The sequence below is a fragment of the Catharus ustulatus genome, chromosome 4 (assembly GCF_009819885.2).
Source record: "Catharus ustulatus isolate bCatUst1 chromosome 4, bCatUst1.pri.v2, whole genome shotgun sequence".
NCBI classification, from domain to species: Eukaryota; Metazoa; Chordata; class Aves; order Passeriformes; family Turdidae; genus Catharus; species Catharus ustulatus.
In genome coordinates, this window is record NC_046224.1 from 64,554,129 (window position 1) to 64,560,128 (window position 6,000).

The 6,000-nt window shown below is 38.0% G+C and overlaps 1 long non-coding RNA gene across 1 annotated transcript in view; it reads right to left on the minus strand.

The window, feature by feature from the left end:
• The window catches only part of LOC116995003, a 111,679-nt gene extending 106,077 nt beyond the window's left edge, over positions 1-5,602 (minus strand). The window contains exons 1-2 of the long non-coding RNA XR_004417631.1: positions 4,769-5,602; positions 3,132-3,279 (exon numbers count right to left, since the gene is read on the minus strand). This is a non-coding gene — a long non-coding RNA (uncharacterized LOC116995003). The remainder of the gene's footprint in view (positions 1-3,131; positions 3,280-4,768) is intronic.
• Positions 5,603-6,000: the final 398 nt, after the last annotated feature.

Consider the following 6,000-nt stretch of genomic DNA (forward strand, 5'->3'; position numbering starts at 1 on the left):
CACACAAGCCAGCAGTATTCCCCCTTTAAGATGGGAATCAAAAACAACACTCAGGAAAGTGAGGAAATGAGATGTCCCTTCTCTTGAACAGGCCAACAGAAGAAACATGATTCTGTGACACAAAATCCTTGCATTGTCCATCTTTTGGGGGGATGAAGAAATCTTGACCCTACCTTATATTCTAAGATATGCCCCTCTATCTCCTGATGCCCAGAAATCCAGACAAAAAAAAAGGTACCTCTTAGGCTAAAAAGAAGTTTTTAGGTTTAATACAGATGAAAAAATCTATGATATTCAAGTCATGAAATTGTTCCCTATGGTCCTTTCAAATAGCAAATCCCATTAATCAATTATTTTGCAAGTAAGAACAGCAGGTAGCAAAACAGAAAGTGCTGAAATAGAGGGATAAATTAAAGGCAAGCCATTCTGAGGACAGGCACAGCCTTCCAGAACCAGCCCAAGGTTGGAGGCAGGGCTTCCAACAAAAATCTGCACTCTTCTATCAGGAATAAAAGGACAGCAGTCCTCAAAAATAGCCACAAATGATGATCCAGATTACATGCCAATGAATTCTCTGATTTAGTAAACCGTCTGGAAGGCTACTTTAAAAGATTATAACTTTAATGCCTGAGCAGGGATTACATAATGGGGAGAAAAACAACATTGATAACATAACGAAAAATACGTCCTTTTTAACTTCGAGTGCATCCACAGAATTTGTTATTATTTATTTGGCCTTTCCAAAGGGCTTTGACAATGTGACCCATGAAGAAAACACAATAGTCATTACTGGAAGTTGGAATCATGATTAAAAACAAACTAAAGCGCCAAAAATAAAATGTACAAATGAAAAGACGCTGACAAGAGAAATGCTAAAAGTTGAATGCAGAGGCCATTCTGGTATCAGTTTTTAACTTTAGTTCATGTCTAGAAATACCAGCTGTAAAATAAAGAGTGGCAAAAATGACAAGCAATGGGAAAGTACTGGGGTACTGAAGGGTTTAACCAAGCTGAGTGAATTTGAAACACATTAATTTTTTTTTTTTTTATAACTGGTAAGGAGATCATATTGCAACATATCCCTCCTCCAAGGGGAGGACCTGGGTGCCACCATAACAAATCAACAGAAACTTTCAGGGATAGGCAATAATGTCAGGTAAGTCAAGCAGGAAAACAGAGTCCTCTATTGAACACATTATCCTTCTAATATCTGCGTGCCAAGGAAACAGCTTCCTGGGGAATGCCAATGAGCCTTTCCTCATTAAAGCTAGAGAAGTAACAGGAGTGCAAGGGCAGTGTCTACAACAGTGTAACCTTTAAGAGACCGTCATATATGAAAACACAAAGTGATCAAACAATTTATGTTAGCGAGCACATGAGCAACAGGGAACACAAGAGAGATACACAGTCTGAAAGTCAGGATCCATAGTCCAACTTTCTCACCCACTTCCAGTGTTGGAAGGGAAATGATTCAGCTAAATTAAACAAACAGTAAATTCAAACTATGGGAATATATTATTTTTCAATGTGCAGCCTGAGCATGTGAAAATCAACGCCTTGTTAAGGGACATCACCAGTAATCAGAAAGAATGATTGTAACCATAGCCTACAGAAATACAGCCTTGGATGGGATTGTTTGCTGGAAAGACCACGTGGACTTTTGTGCAAAGCCAAGAGACCTGCCTGCCCCACTTTCTGACAAGGACAGGGTACTCCAAAAGGATCTGATGGTAAGACAGTGAAGGTGACCAGCAATCAATCCTTTGTAAAAAATGCTAGGGTAGACTTGGCATTAATTACACCATGGGCCTGTTTCAGTGCAGTAATTTCTACTTTTGTTTTCTGCAGCCAAAACAAATTGCAAAAAACCAGAGAAGTTCACTTTAATGCAAAACGTCTCCTCCTCTAAGCCAGCTATGGTGCCTGACACAACGTTGCCAATGCATCATTCAAACGTCACAAAAACACACAAAAGCGTGCATGTTTACTTTGCCACCTGGTCTCCCCCCCGCCCAAATAATTAGCAAGAACCTAAGACTTGGTTTTACTATATAAATGTTGCAAATAGCACTCTTCTCTGTAACATGTAAATACACTTCCTTTCTTCTATCTTACTATCTTTTTTCCCATCCATGCATCATTGTTTGCACAACCCATTTAATAATTATAAGAGTCCAAGTTGTGTGTCAGATCCTGGGAAATTGCCACTCATACAGTGGTTTGCTACACTCAGCCTTTGGTCTTGTGGCTAACAATTCACCCAAGCTGTAAGAATACCTCACCACAACCCACACGCTGTCACTCTTCAAAGGAAGACAAGGATACATAATTAAGAGATGATGAGCTCAAATATGAGACATGAGATGTGGAAGCAGATTCTGTAACCACACCGGTGAGTGGTTTTACTACTGAAGTTTCATCAGCTCTGTCTTTACTTATGATCTCAGTAGAATTCACATGTTTTCAAACTATATTTGCAGCAGCAAAGGGAGAAAAAAGGAATGCTTAAACTGTACCACTGCATAAAAATAGTTTTAACATCAACTGGTCAGAACCGAAATTGTAAATCAGCATTACTAACAAATTGCCCTTGTAACAAGCAGGGCCTATGTCTCAAAAAAAAAAAAAAACAAAAAACAAACGAGCACCCAGTTTTGCTAACTGTCAAAAATCTCATCCCACAAGAATTGTAACCTGAAAACAGTCTCGTTTCAAGACCTTATGATGCTGTAATTGTGGCCGTATTATAAAAACCTATAGACAGAAGTATCTGTGTGTGTATGTGCCAGCTCGGGGACTAAAGGCACAACGCAGAGTGGAAATAAAAATTCAGATGTGGGTACAGATCCACTCCAGCATGCACAGGATCAGTCCCTCACTGGCTATTCAGAATAAACAGAACATCAAACTACTTTTCTTATTACTCTGCAGAGCTGAAAGTAGTTTTTGTTGTTATGACTGATTAAGGAAACAGTTGAAACATCTAGAGCAGAACAAGATGTTAATAAAACTACCAAACTCAAGTGAGGACCACTGACCAGCCTTCCAAAATAGGCATAAGAAATAGCAGGATTACATGCTTGCTTGTTTTCTGATTAACAACAACAAAAAGAGGAATAATTCCGTTTTACCTGTAAGAAGTCTTCGTTGTGTGCCGATGCAGGACCACATCTCTACAAGCCAGGGACCCTTTGCAGGGCCAGAGCCTCCCAGCTGCAGCCACACCCTCCTCTTCCTCATTTTTTTCCACTGACCATTAAATACTTTCCAAGTCAGGCACTGAAAAAAAAACCCCAAAACAAACCCCACATTTTTAATGGACATCAGATACCACGTTGCTGATTTAATTAGACAGATAAGAAACAAATAAATATATTTGCACACACGCCCATATTCTCTTTCAAACAAATTTGGTAGGCCTGATTTGAATCTCTATTCAAACCACAGGAAAAAAATAATGAAAATGTGTTCTATGCTGACAGCAGAACTAAGCCCTCTGGCTATCTCTTTTTAGAGTTTTATATGACATGTCCATTAGTACCGGAAAAATTCAGTACTAACAGGGGCTTTTCAGGAATCTTCAGATGAACCTACATATTTTGTAGCAGTAACAGATGCCAGCACAAAGCAAACTGAGAGAGACATCCCAGAACTTGTCTCTTCAGGAATTCTATGGATTTGACACTTAAGCAGATCTATGACTTCCAAAAAAGAAAAAAAAAAACCAAAAAACTTTCCTGGCTCATGTATCACTCAAACTCTTCCGGGTAATGACGATGCTGCATTGCAAATATCAGACAACATGTCCTTATTCTACTTCATACAATTTATTAATTTATTTTATCCACAATTCGGCAGCACACAGAACTATCTGGAAACTGATTGTTGCTATAAGCTGTTTTGCATATTTTATGCCATCTTCTGTCTTTAATTCATTATTTAAACAACTGTAGTTATACTACTTTTAATATTCTATTTAACCAGAAAATAGTCAATACAAATTCAAAGTGAGAATGCAAACTTGCCCCATAGCTCAAAAACCTCTATTTATTTTCAAATAACCAGATCCAGCATTCAACAACAAAGCAGAAATACAATATTCAGGAGTCGGCAACTTAAGCTCAATTTTTTTTTGCAAATAAGTGCACAAAGATACTTTTGTTTAACTATCATTAGGACTGCTATTATTCTTGCTGGAAGAACAAATTAGTGCTAAAATAAGAACAGAGGTTATGTTGAGATGTGTGTTAGGGGATGCCAACATACCTTACAGGTAGTATATTAAATAATGCCAAATCCAAAATTATTTTGTAAGACCAGGATCTTCTACATATTTATTCATGTACAGTTGTACACCCACAGAAAAACACCACTATAAGCAAGTGATACACTTCACTATTAGTCGAGGTGTTTGCAGTTTCATAAAGTCCTACATCCTAACAGGTTTCCAATACACAATTCTGAATTCTCAAAGCCTGCATAATGCTGTATTTGCACATACTGTAAAATATGTATAATTGACTCGCAGAGTACATCAATACTGAAGTCTTTCAGACATGATTATTCCTAAAGAAATCTTTGTTCTCTAAACTGCAGAACATTAGGTAAGACTGCCATTTATACCAGAGCGCTCCATTACACCACTGACTTCTAAATCCAAATACACAATAAGGGAAAATGCTAGCACATTAGTATTTTACTGGCCCACAAATTCCAACCCTTCCAAGCCCTCCCATCCATGTATTCCATATCAGAAAAGCACACTTACTCCAGACTGTCTGAATTCTTATTTACGGAGATGCTCTGCAGAAATCCAAGGGTTAAGAGAAGAAACAAAACAAAACCCTAAACCGAACCAACAAATCCCACCACATCAAAATGCCCAGCCATGCTGCAGTCCTTGCAAGAAAAGGAGAATGTTCAGCAGACAAGCGCCTAACAAAAAGCAAACAGAGAATTTAGTGCCGCTATTGCCTGGATACCAGTTTGGGATTTAGGCAGCCTTGGATTACAAGGACTATTTCCTTGGAAATCCAGCCCACAGTTCCTGCACTGTTTTCTACAAATACCACATCCAAACTGTGACTAAACACCTCATTATGCTTCTCCGGCACTGTCTGAAGCACACACATTGTATGATTTTCTGGGGCACCTAAAAGCAGAGGGAAAAAAGTGGCTGGATTTTACCAACCAGTAATGAAATGATGAATAAGTTCCCTGCAAAAGCTTGCGTGATCAGTAAATCTTCTTCCACACCCCTTTTGTCCTGTGTAGGCAACAGGTGACAAAATACATCCCCAATCTTCAGCTTTACAAATAAGATAATGTATGCAGACTATGAGACATCTGCACTGTAATATAGCCTTTTAAAATAAATTTAAATTGAATGAAGAGACTTAACCAGGCCTCTACACTGGCTTCAGAAAGTAAATGCTTTTCTTAACGTTTATTTGTAGAGGTTTCATTTAAAGAAAATACACTCCTCACAGTTACAATCAATAACTAGTGACTTGAGGTAACAATCTGGTATTGACAGATCTTAAAAGAGAAAATCCAAACTGCATTTTCAAAGGAACTACGTGCCTCAAATATTTCACTACAATCTCTTTTTCCTTTTCTTGCTAATTGATCTTAAATATGTAGATGAATTATGAGTCAATAACCTCCAATTTTCTTAGCTCTTACTCCAGACAAACATTATATTCTGATTTATGAACATCTGAAATATTTAATTTGCTGTTCATGGCATTTAAGCAGTTAATCTAATTTATGGGAAGTAAGGATTCCACATTAAAGACTCCTTCTACTTTCTCCTTTAAGCTTCACCAATTCAAAAGCCTTTTCCCCATCCCTTTTTATTTAGGAAGAGTGTCTCTTTGTGCACTGGACATACTATGGTAGCTCAGGAGGCCGTGGCAGTTACATGGTTCCTTTGACAGTCCCCATATTGCTCATTAAATAATTTTACTCCCACATATACACATGCAGCTGGTAAAGGGA